Genomic DNA, 17,725 nt, shown 5'->3' with positions numbered 1-17,725 from the left:
TCTTCGTTGGTGTACATTCTACTTACACAACTCTTCAACTGACGATGGTTGACGGACTGAAGGGTGTGCATTCTACTTATGTTTACATTTGTCCTCTGTCAGCGTCAGCCCGTGGATTTGCTCCATTACCCCGAGTACCTGCACTAACCGCTACCTGCACTAAGCGCTAGGAGCGTCAACGTCAATGTTGTGTTATGTAATTAATAACGTTGTGTTTCAGTGAATGCTACACTGTGATACATTTCTGATTAGGTCTTCAGGAGAGGCAATGAATTACCAAATAAAAACTACAGCGCGCCATTTAAAATAGTCATACCGCTGTTCATATCTTTGTAAAAACCAAAGATAAACGAGGGCAATCATGCTGATTGATGTCCCCTTGACGGCTAAAGAACATTTGCTTGATACACTTTGTAGTTTGCATCTGGACAAACAGTTATTTAGGGTGGTCAAGATAAATGGGACACCCTGTATAGTAAACTCATTAAGATGCCAGGACTACTTTATTAACAAGTCCACCGTCGATTCACTCCTATCTTTGTTCCATGCTACATCGATGTCATCGGGGACGAGAATTCAAGAGCCTCTCCACCACAGTCTATGCAGCTAATATACACGTAAGAACTATAAATAAAAGAAATGTGGGTGTTCGAGCCTGTTACTGAATGCTGGAACTTTTTTTCCCTTACTGTTTCAATACTGTGGCCTTCATAATATACTTTACGCTCAATGCAAATACCATTTTGGATGAAATTTCGTTCCCGAATTACTCTCATGTTATTAATACATGTTTCGTAGTATTTTCGTCGACGCAAACAACGCAACATTCAAAGTCATCTGATCGTAAGTTAGCTTCTCTAATGACATACAAAATAATTGTATACATATGTGTATATACACACTGCATTGAGTTCGAATCGTAACGATTTCTATCAAGTGTGACAGCTTTTACCATACACACTGTAAATTTTTGATATTTTTGTTGTTGATAGCTTGTAACCTCCGTAAATGAGGCAATAAACGCACGAAATGGGGCTGTCAGGAAGGCCAATCGGAGACATACGACTGTGGGGAGTTACAGTTTACCCCATATATCAGCCTTGCCCGATGTACATTTCAAGATTTGACTCGAGCCGCTCAAGAAGTAATTTCTGTTGCTCGTTTCTACGCAGACTTTCTAAGTATGTTTAAGACGCAAGATATCCTTGTATAATTTTACAGTTTGGACGTCCAGCACTGTGGCCCGAAATTATTATAGTATTAAATGGAAAAAACAATGAGTCTATTCCGTGGGGGAAAAAAATACGCGATACCTGCTGGAAAGGGAAATAAATATGAAATGAGAGTACATAAAGCAAGCGAACCGTGCAGTGGAGGAGGAAGGTGCGCTGCCAGCGAAGGCGGAAGCTACTGTCCTTAATTGAGACGAGGGTTTCAGATAAGGCTGCAGGGTGGGAAAGTGCTCGCCTGCTCGCGGCCCGAAGATGAGCCACGAAGAATGGCTGCAGCCTCCATGCCGTGGGATTCGAGATATTGTGAAACAGCGAGTCACCAGGGAGGTCACAAAGTTTGCAACATTTTTATGGCGACAAGACACACGGCCTCTGGGCTCCCGTGTTCGTCTAGCAGTTAGTGTTGGAAAACCTCAGGTAAAAAGAAGTTTCTCAGAGACATTTGCCAATGCTTAATAACAGACTACAACTAGTGTATAGCTGATAACCTTTTATTGGTAAATAAAAGAGCTTTTTGCGGCGGAACACTCGCTCTTCACTACAATGTACGGCAATAGATCGCTTCAAGCTACTATTTCAGTATTTAAAGAAAGGTAAACCATGCCAAAGGACAGGGGCTATTACATTACGAGACTAAGAAACAATATTGTCGTTTTGGGGACGAGGATGTGATAATTTACAGCTGTATTTCTGAAACACGTATTTCTTGTCTAATAGCGATTGGAAACCTCGGTTCACGGAACGCATAGAACTAAATAAAATGTGTCTCGTTTATATGTGTCAGCAGATTATTTGAAGTTGTGAATTAGCTCAACGTGCGGATATATAACAACAGTAAACAGATTGGCAAGCACATATGTCCATCATCTCTTTCGAGTAATGGAATGGATCCGAGTGACCCTCTACACGTTCTGTTAACTCAATGAGATCGTATTTAAATATCCTACTCGTTGTTGTGAAATCATATTTAATATGTATTAGCTAGTATGATTGACCTCAAAGCTATCCTCTAAATGTAGAGCAACACCACACTTTTTACACTGCCACGCACTTTCACTACTTTTTGTTCGTGAGTACCCACAACAGACCTTCTCAGTGGGTAGTACGTGCAACGAGAAATGAGCGTATATTTTTGCGTGAAGTCTCATAGGGGTAATACTCGCAGGTGATCGCCTGCGAACAGCATACTCTGCTACCAATGTACTCTCTAGCAGCTACTCTGCAACGTTCCTCCTCAAGTCGGTGCAGCAGGTTTTTTTCTTTCCACTGACCTTGTGAAACACGGCGAAGGAGCTGAAAAGACACAGATCAAGAAGATAAAAAAAAATCTTTCTGTATCCGTTCAGTATGCGTCACATGATTGGAAAGAGAGCTATGATTGGAAAGAGAGCTATCATTCCCTTCTGATATTCAAGGCACATTTAGGCTTTATCTCCTCTCTCTCTCTCTCGCTCTCTCTCTCTCTCTCTCTCTCTCTCTCTCTCTCTCTCTCTCTCTCTCTCTCTCTCCTCATTGATTCATAAAAACTAGGTGTCTCCAAACGCCAGTTTTGCTCCAGTACAACTGGATTCTAAGATTTCACACATGTGACTTCCGAATAACTAATGCAAAATATGCCCAAATCTCATCCGATGTAGCTTCAAACCACTTTTCGTCATCTTTTAATATTTTCTTGTGTTTCTTATCCAATTGTTTTCTCGTGTAGGTTTTGGTCTCGTCACAAATCGCCCCTAACAATGGCCACATATATTATATATAAAAAAAATATGTAGTTCAGTTGTTGGCTGTGATTTATATTTATTCATCAAATCATAAAAAACCACTGTAAACATTGAAGGGGAAGGTAACGGTTATTATCAATTTTTTTCCAGTCACTTTCATTTTGCTTCGTTTGCGTCGTACTACGAACGGGTCTGTGCACACTCATCATTCTCGTCACTTTTTATCACTACTTTCCGAACGAAATTCACTCTGAACTACTCCTTGCGGTTTTTCAGAATCAGAAGCATTGAAAGACAGATCCTTTACTTAATTATAACTGTTGGAAACACTATCAACAAGATGCTGTAAACACTTCTCATCACACCGAGAACTACTCTCTTCGCCATGTTGGTTGTTTAGTAGTTACCACGTAACGCACATGGCTGTTTCTCGTTTTAGAATACATGTAAGAGCAATCTGTTAGCTATAAATTGAACTCTATGCATTAGTATAGTGAAGAGCACATTTGCGTGCTGAGCTCGACATGCGATTTAAATGCCACAGCAACGTCACGCGACTATAGTTAATCACTTGATACGACTGGGTTAAGTGATTTCGCATGCCAATAAATGACGGTGGCGCTAAATCTAGAGACTACAACCACACTTCTCAACATAAATACATGCCTTTATTGATGTCTATAATTAAAATATTGCGGAAATGTCTGCAGCCCAGCGTCTAGTGGATGTTGTGTACGACGTCATATTTTATGGTCTACGTTTTAAGTTGTATATTTATTTATTTACTTTGTCTGACACATTTCTCTTTTCTGCAGACAGATGAGAAGGAGAGAGAGACCTTGCAACAGGATTCGTCATCTAAGTCTACAGCCGCAGAACTGAGATACATTTTCTGCTACGAACCAGTGTGATTGCCCATTTTTCTCACTTGGAAATGATGTCAGACGTCTCACGGACTATTCGGTGTAAGTAAAATTGCTGGCTTCCTAAGACTATAGAAGTACCATTCTGAAAACTTAGCACATAATAAATTCATCATCAAACAAAATAATTTGTTGCCAAATAGTTCAAAAAATGCTTCAAATGGCTCTAAGTACTATGGGACTTAACATCTGAGGTCATCAGTCCCCTAGAACTTAGAACTACTTAAACCTAACTAACCTAAGGACATCACACACATCCATGCCCGAGGCAGGATTCGAACCTGCGACCGTAGCAGCAGTGCGGTTCCGGACTGAAGCGCCTAGAACCGCTCGGCTACAGCGGCCGGCCAAATAGTTAAATGCATGTGTCTGTTTGAAGGACTTCATGCTTAATCAACGATATGTTAACGTGAATAAATAAAAAGAAGGGTTATTGTTGAAAAATAAGGGTATACTTGTCACCAAAGATTTAATGCAGTAAGCAAAGAACTTGGGCTAACCCATCATCGGCTCCTTAATGAAGAGAGAGGCATAAAGATTTTGATTATTGCTGCAGTGATTCCGTTCTAACTTTCTGATCCCATCATCTGGTTCATTAGAAGATGAAAGTCGACTTTATTGCGAATATCATTGCCAATCAGAAAAAGGAAACTTGAATAGTAGAACGACAAACAGAAAAACGATTTGTAGTAACGTTGTGAAAATACCAGCTCCTATAAGAGACAAACGAAAGACTTGGCAACGACAGGTGAAGTAAGACAGAAAGAATAGCGAGTCATCAGCAACGAATACATTGTTATTATTAATGTGGCGATGTGGCGGATGGGTTCTATGGCTGGGGAGAAGTGCTGAGATCTCCAACGGATAAAAGAGAGCAAAACAGAGAGAAATGCATATGTGCTCATTGTTAAGGACGTGCAGTACCGTATTCTCTACGAAAATCACGCCGCACAGCCTGCTGAAACGGAGAATAGAATGCGTCTTTTGTTGCTGTGCTGTTACCACATTGGGTAATGAATTAATGAGCAAACGAGCGAGGTAATTCCATGGAGCTGCTACCGGCAACCACATGAACCGCCAACTTCAAACAGGTATCAAGGTAACCGTAAGTTTCCATGCGTAAGTTTCAGTTCGGTCCACGTTTCTGTCTTCATACATGTAGAAGATAGAGCCTTGTGAACGCGGACGATTTTTAAAAAAAATCTCTGTACTTCATCGGCTTATGTGAAGATATACACACATGTCCGACAGAACAGACACCAGGCATATATATATATCAAAAAAAGTTTTGCATCGCCTTGGTTCGCAGAAGTCCTGAAGATAGACGTTGACTTTGGATATTTTATCACAGATACAGTCCCTTTGACTGTTCAGAGATGTCACTAGACCCGCCCAAAGACGTCAACAATCATGCTAGAGCAGCGCCTATTATACGGAAGGGGTCCGACAGCCGATCAGTTCTAGTCATTCCGCCAGGAAGGAGGTATAAGGCTCGTGTTGTCTGTAGTTCAACCATACCGCGGTTCGATAGCGTCCGCATTGTTACTTTGTGCCAGGAAGGGCTCTCAACAAGGGAAGTGTCCAGGAGTCTCGGAGTGAACCTAAGCGTTATTGTTCGAACATGGAGGAGACACAGAGAGACAGGAACTGTCGATGACATGCCTCGCTGAGGCCGCCCAAGGGCTACTACTGCAGTGGATTACCGCTACCTACGAATTATGGCTCGGAGCAACCCCGAACGCAACGCCACCATGTTGAATAATACTTTTCGTGCAGCCACAGGACGTCGTGTTACGACTCAAACTGTGCGCAATAGGCTGCATGACGCGCAACTTCACTCCAGACGACCACGACGAAGTCCATCTTTGCAACCACGACACCATGCAGCGCTCAACAGATGGACCCACCAAAATGCCGAGTGGACCACTCAGGATTGACATCACCTTCTCTTTACCTATGAGTGTCGCATATGCCTTCAACCAGACACTCGTCGGAGACGTGTTTGGAGGCAACCCGGTCAAGCTGAACGCCTTAGACACACTGTCCAGCGAGTACAGGAAGGTGGAGGTTCCCTGTTGTTTTGGGGTGGCATCAAGTGGGGCCGACGTACGCCGCTGGTAGTCATGTAAGGTACCGTAACGGCTGTACGATACGTGAATGCCATCCTCCGACCGATAGTGCAACCATATCGGCAGCATATTGCCGAGGCATTCGTCTTCATGGACGACAATTCGCGCCCCCGTCATGCACATCTTGTGAATGACTTCTTTCAGGATAACGACATCGCTCTACTAGAGTGGCCAGCATGTTCTCCAGACATGAACCCTCTCGAACATGCCTGGGACAGATTGAAAAGGGCTGTTTATGGACAACGTGACCCACCAATCACTCTGAGGGATCTACGCCGAATCGCCGTTGAGGAGTGAGACAATGTGGACCAACAGTGCCATGATGAACTTGTGGATAGTATACCACGACGAATACAGACATGCATCAATGCAAGAGGACGAGCTACTGGGTATTAGAGGTACCGGTGTGTACAGTAATCTGGACCTCCACCTCTGAAGGCCTCGCTGTATGGTGGTACAGCATGCAATGTGTTTTATATATATACAGGGTGGTCCATTGATATCTCACGAAATAAGCATCACGAAAAAACTGCAAAGAACGAAAGTTGTCTAGCTTGAAGGGGGAAACCAGGTGGCGCTATGGTTGGCCCGCTAGATGGCGCTGCCAAAGGTCAAACGGATATCAACTGCGTTTTTTTAAATAGGAACCCTCATTTTTATTACATATTCGTTTAGTACGTAAAGAAATATGAATGTTTTAGTTGGACCACTTTTTTCGCTTTGTGATAGATGGCGCTGTAATAGTCACAAACGTATAAGTACGTGGTATCTCGTAACATTCCGCCAGTGCTGACGGTATTTGCTTCGTGATACATTACCCGTGTTAAAATGGACCGTTTACAAATTGCGGAAAAGGTCGATATCGTGTTGATGTATGGCTATTGTGATCAAAATGCCCAACGGGCGTGTCCTATGTATGCTGCTAGGTATCCTGGACGACATCATCCAAGTGTCCGGACCGTTCGCCGGATAGTTCCGTTATTTAAGGAAACAGGAAGTGTTCAGCCACGTGTGAAACGACAACCACGACCTGCAACAAATGATGATGCCGAAGTAGGTGTTTTAGCTGCTGTCGCGGCTAATCTGCACATCAGTAGCAGACAAATTGCGCGAGAATCGGGAATCTCAAAAACGTCGGTGTTGAGAATGCTACATCAACATCGATTGCACCCGTACCATATTTCTATGCACCAGGAATTGCATGGCGAAAACTTTGAACGTCGTGTACAGTTCTGCCACTGGGCACAAGAGAAATTACGGGACGATGACAGATTTTTTGCACGCGTTCTATTTAGCGACGAAGCGTCATTCACCAACAGCGGCAACGTAAACCGGCATAATATGCACTATTGGGCAACGGAAAATCCACGATGGCTGCGATAAGTGGAACATCAGCGATCTTGGCGGGTTAATGTATGGTGCGGCATTATGGGAGGAAGGATAATTGGAACCGATTTTATCGATGGCAATCTAAATGGTGCATTGTGTGCTGATTTCCTACGTAATGTTCTACCGATGTTACTACAAGATGTTTCACTGCATGACACAATGGCGATATACTTCCAACATGATGGATGTCCGGCACATAGCTCGCGTGCGGTTGAAGCGGTACTGAATAGCATATTACATGACAGGTGGATTGGTCGTCGAGGAACCATACCATGGCCCGCACGTTCACCGGATCTGACGTCCCTGGATTTCTTTCTGTGGGGAAAGTTGAAGGATATTTGCTGTCGTGATCCACCGACAACGACTGACAACATGCGTCAGCGCATTGTCAATGCATGTGCGAACATTACGAAAGGCGAACTACTCGCTGTTGAGAGGAATGTCGTTACAGGTATTGCCAAATGCATTGAGGTTGACGGACATCATTTTGAGCATTTATTGCATTGATGTGGTATTTACAGGTAATCACGCGGTAACAGCATGCGTTCTCAGAAATTATAAGTTCACAAAGGTACACGTATCACATTGGAACAACCAAAATAAAATTTTCAAACGTGGCTACGTTCTGTATTTTAATTTAAAGAAACTACCCGTTACCAACTGTTCGTCTAAAATTGTGAGCCATATGTTTGTGACTATCACGGCGGAATCTATCACAAAGCGAAAAAAGTCGTCCAACTAAAAAAACATTCATATTTCTTTACGTACTACACGAATATGTAATAAAAATGGGGGTTCCTATTTTAAAAAACGCAGTTGATATCCTTTTGACCTATGGCAGCGCCAACTAGCGGGCCAATCATTGCGCCAACTGGTTTCCCCCTTCCAACTGGTTTCCCCCTTCACGCTAGACAAGTTTCGTTCTTTGTACTTTTTTCGTTTGATTCTTATTTCGTGAGATATTTGCCCTGGTCACTATCAATGGACCACCCTATATATATATATACAGGGTGAGTCACCTAACGTTACCGCTGGATATATTTCGTAAGCCACATCAAATACTGATGAACCGATTCCACAGACCGAACGTGAGGAGAGGGGCTAGTGTAATTGTTTAATACAAACCATACAAAAATGCACGGAAGTATGTTTTTTAACACAAACCTACGTTTTTTAAATGGAACCACGTTAGTTTTGCTAGCACATCTGAACATATAAACAAATACGTAATCAGTGCCGTTTGTTGCATTGTAAAATGTTAATTACATCCGGAGATATTGTAAACTAAAGTTGACGCTTCAAACCTCCGACGTCCAGTTGCGTGTTGTAACAAACACGGGCCACGGTCGGCGAGCAGCATCTGCAGGGACATGTTTACGATGACGACCGTGTTAAGAGTGTGGCTGTAGTGCATTGTTGTGGATTGGTCTAGCTGTCGCAGTGTCCGCATGTAGCGCTTGCTGCTATTGTTATTCTGCATTCGTCTCCGCACGCAGACCAACTGTAGTACACCGTGTTACCAGACGTCTGTGATAGTGTAGTGTTGTAGGAACTGTGACCATGGTGTATTCCAACTCTGAAAAGGCGGAGATGATACTCATCTGTGGCGAGTGTCGACGAAATGCAGCTGAAGCCTGCAGGGTGTATGCAGAACGGCACCCGGACAGAGAGCATCCAACGTGCCGCACATTGCAAAACATCTACCGCCAACTGTATGCAACAGGTATGGTCATAGCACGCAGACGGGTCCGTAACAGGCCCGTCACAGGAGAAGCGGAAGCAGTTGGTGTGTTAGCTGCTGTTGCCATGAACCCACACATGAGTACACGGGACATTGCGAGAGCCGGTGGACTGAGTCAAAGTAGTGCCATGCGCATACTGCATCGTCACCGCTTTCACCCGTTTCATGTGTCGCTTTTTTTTTTTTTTTTTTTTTTTTTTTTTTTTTTTTTTTTTTTTTTTTTTCATCAGTCTACTGACTGGTTTGATGCGGCCCGCCACGAATTCCTTTCCTGTGCTAACCTCTTCATCTAAGAGTAGCACTTGCAACCTACGTCCTCAATTATTTGCTTGACGTATTCCAATCTCTGTCTTCCTCTACAGTTTTTGCCCTCTACAGCTCCCTCTAGTACCATGGAAGTCATTCCCTCATGTCTTAGCAGATGTCCTATCATCCTGTCCCTTCTCCTTATCAGTGTTTTCCACATGTGTCGCTACATCAGCAATTACATGGTGATGACTTTAATCATCGAGTGCAATTCTGTCAATGGGCATTAACAGAGAATGTGTTGCAGTTCTACCTGTTTACCGATGAAGCGGGTTTCACAAACCACGGGGCAGTGAATCTACGGAACATGCATTACTGATCCGTGGACAATCCTCGCTGCCTCAGACAGGTAGAGCGACAGCGACCGTGGACTGTAAATGTATGGTGCGGAATCATTGGCGACCACCTCATTGGTCTTCACTTCATTGCAGGGGCCCAAACAGCTGCAACATAAATCGCGTTTCTACAGAATGATTTGCCAACGTTGCTCGAAAATGTCCCACTGGAAACGCGTCGACGTATGTGGTGTCAGCATGATGATGCACCTGCACATTCCGCAATTAACACTAGGCTGACCCTTGACAGGATGTTCGACGGGCGTTTCATAGGACGTGGAGGACGCATAAATTGGTCAGCCCGTTATCCTGATCTTACACCTCTCGACTTCTTTCTGTGGGGTACGTTAAAGGAGAATGTGTACCGTGATATGCTTACAACCCCAGATGATATGAAACAACGTATTGTGGCAGCCTGCGGCGACATTACACCAGATGTACTGCGGCGTGTACGACATTCATTACGCCAGAGATTGCAATTGTGTGCAGCAAATGATGGTCACCACATTGAACATCTATTGGCCTGACATGTCGAGACACACTCTATTCCACTCCGTAATTGTAAACGGAAACCACGTGTGTACGTGTACCTCATCCATCATGGTAATGTACATGTGCGTCAGTGAAAAAGACCAATAAAAAGGTGTTAGCATGTGGACGTAATGTGCTGTTCCAGTCTCTTCTGTACCTAAGGTCCATCACCATTCCCTTTGGATCCCTACGTAATTCGGTGCTCTCCGATACACACGATCGAACAGCGGAGGAGTGCTACTCAAGAGTCAACTTTAGGTTACAATATCTCCGGATGTAATTAACATTTTACAATTCAACAAACGGCACTGATTACGTATTTGTTTATATGTTCAGCTGTGCTAACAAAACTAACGGGGTTCCATTTAAAAAAACGTAGGTTTGTGTTAAAAAAACATACTTCAGTGCATTTTTTTATGGTTTGTATTAAGCAGTTACACTAGCCCCTCTCCACACGTTCGGTCTGTGGAATCGATTCGTCAGTATTTGATGTGGTTTACGAAATATATCCAGCGGTAATGTTAGGTGACTCACCCTATATATATATATATATATATATATATATATGTGTGTGTGTGTGTGTGTGTGTGTGTGTGTGTGTGTGTGTGTATGTGTATCTTCATGTCTATGAGCGCGACACCTCCTATAATGATTTCAGTGGTGATGCACGTTACGTCCGAACACCTGTGGGAATCAGGATAAGCTGCCAGAAGGAGGAGAATGAACGGGACACTACGATGGGAATTTGGGTCGGATGGGAAGCGTGCCAAGATAGCCGAAGCGGTTAAGGCGACCGCTCACGTTAAGCGGAAAATCCGGGATCGAGTGCCAGTCCAGCACAAAGTTTCACCTGTCGTCTTTGTATTTATTTCATAGTCCGAATGCGGCTGATGTCGTTGTTCGGCTTAATTCACATCAGCGTATACGAAGACAGTATGATAAGCTACTCTGTCACCGCTGCAACAGACCTACAGAGGGTGAAAAACAGTGTGGAAACTCCAAAAACACATCACCATATCTAAAACGGTGCAGGAAAACCGTTGGGATTCAAAACAGCTTCCTGTCGTCTGGGAATGGATAAGTTAGATCCTGTGTGGTTCTCAAGGGAGTCTTACACCATTCTTCTTGCAAAATAATGGCAAGTTGAGGTAACGCTGATGGAGGTGGATAGCGATCGCGCACTCTTTTCTCCAAAGTAGACCACAAAGGCTCAATATTATTTAGATCTGGTGACAGTGGTGGCCAGTGAAGATGCGACAACTCATCCTCATGCTCACAAAATCAGATATGAACAGGAGCTCTGTCGTCTTGCAACACAGCATCACCAGTGGGAAACAAATATTGTACCCTGGGATGAACCTGATCGGCCAAAATTGTCATATAATCCTTGGCAGTAATGCGACCTTGCAGGTCCGCAGCTCGTGGTCGTGCGGTAGCGTTCTCGCTTCCCACGCCCGGGTTCCCGGGTTCGATTCCCGGCGGGGTCAGGGATTTTCTCTGCCTCGTGATGACTGGGTGTTGTGTGATGGCCTTAGGTTAGTTAGGTTTAAGTAGTTCTAAGTTCTTGGGGACTGATGACCATAGCTGTTAAGTCCCATAGTGCTCAGAGCCTTTTGAACGACCTTGGAGAGTAACCATAGGACCCATGGAATGCCACGATAGGGCTTCCCAAATCATCACCGAAGCTTCATCATGTTTCACTATTGGCAGCAAGCAGTCTGCGTCATGGTAGTGGTGGCTTGTAGGTTAGTGGCGCTCAGCGAGGAGGTTATCAGAGCCCATATGAAAACTAGCAGAAACGTAGTCTGCGTAGTAGGAGTTGGGACTGCATACGCCAGACGTAAAGCCGACCAGAAGTTGTAAACGGTGTGAAATAAGACTCATCCGGCTAAATGACTTTCTTCCATTGCTCCATATTACAGATTTTACGATATGACGCCACTTTTTCCTGTTTCGGGGATTTGCATCACTGATGTGTGGTTTTGAAATTCCAGCGCGCCCTGTAATTCTCTGCTTCTGAAGCTCCTTTGGTGTTGTTTTGATACTGACAAGGATCGCGGGTGCAACATTCAGCTTTGCAACGACTTTTTTTAGCTGCCGTCCTTTTCAGTGACGGTCCATCACGCTCACTCGATACACATTTTCGTCCGCGTTGTGACTTAATGGATGGCGTTTTCTAGCGTGTCCTGTTGTGTTGTAAATCTTCGACAGGGTGCCTCTTGAAACAACAAAGCTTCAGCTATAGTGGTTACCAACAATTTGCCCACGTTCTAATTCGCTTAACTCTCACATAATGCACTCACAACTACTCAGAACACTGTTCTGACCACGACTGACGCTTGCAACATATTGAGAACATTGCATAGGTGCCGTTCGTGGTCAGATACAACAGCGCCAGCTGCAGGCTTGCCTAACATCCTCATTTATGTTCATGCACACATTTCTTGTGGTGTTTCCATATTTTTATCCAGCTGATGTACGACTCAAAAACAAAGCAAAAGAGATCCGTGATTTTATGTTTGCTTTCGCTTCTCCTATGTGACGGTTACTTGCATACCACATAGTAAGGATGAGCTGTACATGGCGCTCTGTATCTGTAGTACTGGCTGATGACGCGTTCAAGAATGACACGTCTGCGTTAAAAACTCACTCACTGTACTCTGCTGATACGTACACTAGTTTATCAAAAGTGTCCGGACACCCCTATGTAATGTGGAATTGACCACTATACGTCACTGGAGGCAGCCTTGCCGTTATAATAGGGGGCGGAAAGTATTGTGTTGTCGCAAAATGAGTCGTTCAGGAGAGCTCAGTGAGGACTAGTAGCTGGATTTCACACATCCTTGAGGGACTTTTCAACCCTTCTAAAGCTATCCAAGACGACTGTTCGTGATGGGACTGTGAAATGGAGACGTGGAGGAACAAACGTATGACAGACAGGGACCATCGAAAATCCGCGGAGGATGGTAGTAAAAAATCGCAGAAAAAGAGTTCCAAAGTGCTACCACCAGTCCATCTAGCACAGTGACTGTGAGTAGTATGTCAACCAACTATCGAGCACAGCTAGAATTGGTGCAGTCCTCCTACCTGGGCATTCTGCTGTAATTTAACTTTGAACGTGGTCATTGACGATTCGAGGTCATCACATGTTCATGAAGGTCGTACATGACGTCATTGATGGCGCTGAACTCACGACATCATCAATTACTCAATACCACTACTCAACAGCCTTTTTGTAACTTGGATATAATACAGGGTGTACATAAAGTCCCAGAACACTTCCAATTATTTATTGCACAAGAACCAAACATTGTACAGATATCATACATGTGTCATTTTGAAGAGAAACTCTGAAAGTTTTTTTTCATGTATACCTCCACATCATAGTTTGGTAATTTGCCGATAGTCAGCGCTAATCGCAAACACGGCGAGTTCAGTGCGGAGCGAGCTTTCTGTGTGTTGGGGTTCGACAAAAACAAGTGTGCTACAGCTGTTCAACTGATGTTTAGAACCAAGTACGATAAGAAGTCACCAACAAGGAAGGCATTCACCACTGGCACAACAAATTCGTTACAATGGGTTGCTTGTGCCCGGAAAAGAGAAGCGGACGTCACAGTGTGAGTGAAGTGAATGTGGAGCGCGTACGAGAGACATTTATAAGGAGTCTAAAGAAATCGGTGCGTCGTGCATCCCGTGAACTCGAAATGGCTCCAGTGACAGTGTGGAAAGTCCTGCGACAGAAGCTGTCTATGAAAGCATTCACATTGGAACTAGTGCGGAAGCTCAAAGACAAGCGTTTTGAGTTTCTTTCGCAGTTGCAACAATTGAATGAGAATGGGGATGGCATTGTTGATCGCTTAATTTTTTTTAGCGACGAAGCCCGAAGCCACTTTTCACACTAATGGGAAAGTGAACAGGCATAATTGTCGAATGAGGGGTACAAAGCATCCACACGAATGCATTGAATTTGAGCGTGATTCCCCAAAGGCAAATTTTTTGTGCCTTGTCACGTCGAAAACTATACGGGCCATTCTTCTTCGCCGAGAGCACGGTCACTGGATATTCCTACTTGGACATGTTGCAGCAATGGCTGATACCTCAAATGCAATTAGACTAACCGTTCATCTTTCAGCAGGTTAGGGCTTCACCCCATTTACATCGTGAAGTTCGTGGGTACCTGAACATGGAGCTGCCGCATCGATGGATCGGCCGTGCTACTGAAGGGGGCCGCTGTTTCATGAAATGGCCTCCCCGATCACCAGATCTCACTCCGTGTGTCTTTTTTATGTGGGGAGACATTAAAGATCTGTAGTATGTACCGCCTCTACCACGTGATGTAAAAGAGCTCCGGGAGAGAATACGGGAAGCGACTGCCACAGTCGACGATGCCATGCTGGGACGAATATGGCAAGAATTCGATTACCGTATTGACTTCTGCCGGGTTCGCATATAGAATGTTTGTAAAAAAAAAAAAAAACAAAAAAAAAAAAACTTTCAGAGTTCCTCTTCAAAATGCAATATGTAGGACATCTGTACAATGTTTAGTTCTTGTGCAATAAATAATTGAAAGTGTTCCCGGACTCTATGTACACCATGTATATCAATGAGTGTATATTTTTGTGTGTAGAATCCGAATCTATCTTTAAAAATGTTCTAGCGCGTAAGATTTTTGAGTTTGTAACGGTTTTTCATTTTTTATTTACCGTATTTCGGTCTTTACTGATCTCTTCTTCAGGTGTATGATTTTTTAATTTTTGCTGGTTTGGTACAGGGGTCATCGTCATTAGATGGAGGGGTGATAAACATTCTAAACTTTACTCACCTCATGTCAAGATAATCCGTAGAGCGAAAGAGTGTTTATGACTTAATGCATGTTGAAACTTGCATGGTGCAATTCTCATCATGCTTATCTCGGCCCACCAGTGTTTTGCTGGTTTTTGTTACCTCATTGAGTGTTTCTTGTGAGATATAGTGGAACGTTGTGATGTTTAAAACTGGCAAACGCGTTGTTCTCGACCCACTCCGAAACCTTTTGCTATGTGTGGGGGAAATTTACAAGAATACCTCAAACAAAAACCTATCACTGATTGAGTTAAGAAGGCATGTAAACTGTATTTTTATCATCCTGATTGGTGATCTAGACAAAAATGTTGCACCTTATATTGCCTGCATTTCCTGTACTACCACTTTAACCGAATGGTTGAAAGTAAAACGCTGAGACATGCTATTCGCCGCTCCAGCGATATAGTATGTGCCTAAAGACCATTTTTTTGGTCGTTCCTTCTGCCTCACAAGCATTGGAGGGCACTCTAGCAAAACTACAAAACGTAACATAAGTTTTCAAATGTATCTTCAGTGCATTTGCAACCTTTGGTACCAAACTCACAAATATCGAATTAGCTGCTTGGTTCTCTTTCAAAGCAATTGCCTTTTTGGGCAATAAAAGAGATTATAATTATGTTTCCATTGTGAGTGATCTCTTAGGCAGCTAAGAAACATAGGGCCGAAAAATGTCGCCCAAAATTCACGTTTTACTTTCTCACCCTGATTTCTTTCCAGAAAACTTGGGAGGCGCAAGCGATGAGTAGGTTGAATGCCTTCACCAAGCCATCTGTATGGTGCAACACCGTTACCATGATCACTGGAACCCTTCGATGACGGGTGGCTACTGCTGGGTTTTGTTAGGGAGAGTGATAAAATGGAAAACAAAAGAACTACATCGTTGTGACTATTTCCGAATGCTTAAGGAGATTAAAGTTGAAAATATGTTGAGTCCTAAAGTTCTGATTATGTATTTCTTGTTTGTTTTGTCTCTCTCAATTTGCGTGAGTTCTTTCTTTTGATTCTGTTGTGTTTCTAGGAAATGTGACACGATAGAGAAAACCACATTTTACCAGTCAATTCAACACCAAAAATTGGGTAAATACACCCACTTACAAACCAGATACAGAAAAAGGTTTAAATTTATTGACTAGTGTGGTTGGAAATTAAAAACCAACTCCCTTTCTTTCTCCAGCCGATCATAGAACAGTATTAAAAATCCAAGATGGTGGAAATAACCCCCCCCCCCTTTTTTTAAAGTGGAAAATTAAAACACATATCGTCCCTTCTACCTCCGACAACTCATAGTGCATTACTCCTTATCTCCAACCAATCATAGCGCATTTAAAAAAGTTCAAGATGAGGGAATAGCACAGTTGATAAATGGGAAATTTAAAGACTCTCTCCCCTTCCATTCCCCCATCTCCAGCCAGACATAGCGCAGTACTGAAAATCCAAGGTGATGGAAATAGGCCGATAGTTATACCCTATCGCTTATTTCTTTCCAATGTCAGAGCGTAGTATTAGAAAATCGCCAAATTGTGCTAGTGGGGGATTAAAAACCATCTTCCCTTTCCCTCCCCTCCTCCCTATTACCAAGCAATCATAGTGCAGTATTAAAATGAAACTGTAATGAAAAAGTCCAGGGTGATGGAAACAAGCAAAGTGCTTTATACACTATGCCCATCTCCTCTATCTCCAAACAATCAGGGGGTAGTGTCAAAAAATAGCCCACATACATTAATGGGGAATTAAAAACCCTCTCCCCCTCCATTTCCACTCTTTTTATCGCTATCCAATTACAATGCGTTATTAAATATCCAAGACTGTGGAAATAGCCAAATAGTGTTGGTGGTAAATTTAAAAACCCAACCAGTCGGTGTGTAGTGTTAAAATAATGTGTAAAAATGGTGTCAAATTACATTATGTCTGACGTACACATCAAGTCATACCCCCTCCCCCCTCTCTCCCTCCTTGTCTCCAGCCAATCAAAAAAATCAGCGATGTGGCAAGAGACCAATTGGGTGCGCAGTATTAAAATGATACGCCAGATATACAATAAAAAATTATGTAACCTTTAGTTTAAAGTCGAAGATATTCACTATTTCTGTGGCTTAATATTAAAGTGCGGTCATAATCAAAGCTATGCATTATTTACCTACACATACATAGCTCTGGGGTAATATTAAAATGACTCCAGGATCAAATATGCATATACTTCAATGGCGTGTACACACATGCATCTCTGTATGTAATACATCACGTACTGTAATCTCTAGTAATCAGCTCCCCCACCCCCTCCATATCTCTCTCTCTCTCTCTCTCTCTCTCTCTCTCTCTCTCTCTGTCTCTCTCTCTCTCTCTCTCTCTCTCTCTCTGTGTGTGTGTGTGTGTCTGTGTGTGTGTGTATTTTATACGTAATATAGTGCATTTGAAGGAGGCCAAAAGGAATACAAACCTCTCAAAAATGAGTTCGACAGGAAGTGCAAAATGGCTAAGCAGGGATGGCTAGAGGACAAATGTAAGGATTTATTTATTTATTTATTGTTCCGTGGGACCAAATTAAGGAGAAGTCTCCATGGTCATGGAACGAGTCA

At 43.2% G+C, this 17,725-nt stretch overlaps 1 protein-coding gene across 1 annotated transcript in view; it reads left to right on the top strand.

Moving 5' to 3' along the window:
* The window catches only part of LOC126471210 (ATP-binding cassette sub-family G member 8), a 329,035-nt gene that overhangs the window by 158,314 nt on the left and 152,996 nt on the right, over positions 1 to 17,725 (top strand). The window contains exon 2 of the mRNA XM_050099326.1: positions 3,769 to 3,918. The gene's annotated coding sequence lies outside the window, so the exon portion shown is untranslated. The remainder of the gene's footprint in view (positions 1 to 3,768; positions 3,919 to 17,725) is intronic.

Source organism: Schistocerca serialis, chromosome 3 (assembly GCF_023864345.2).
Source record: "Schistocerca serialis cubense isolate TAMUIC-IGC-003099 chromosome 3, iqSchSeri2.2, whole genome shotgun sequence".
NCBI classification, from domain to species: domain Eukaryota; kingdom Metazoa; phylum Arthropoda; class Insecta; order Orthoptera; family Acrididae; genus Schistocerca; species Schistocerca serialis.
The sequence above is the reverse complement of the archived record's forward strand: the minus strand, read 5'-3'. Positions and strand labels throughout refer to the sequence as shown.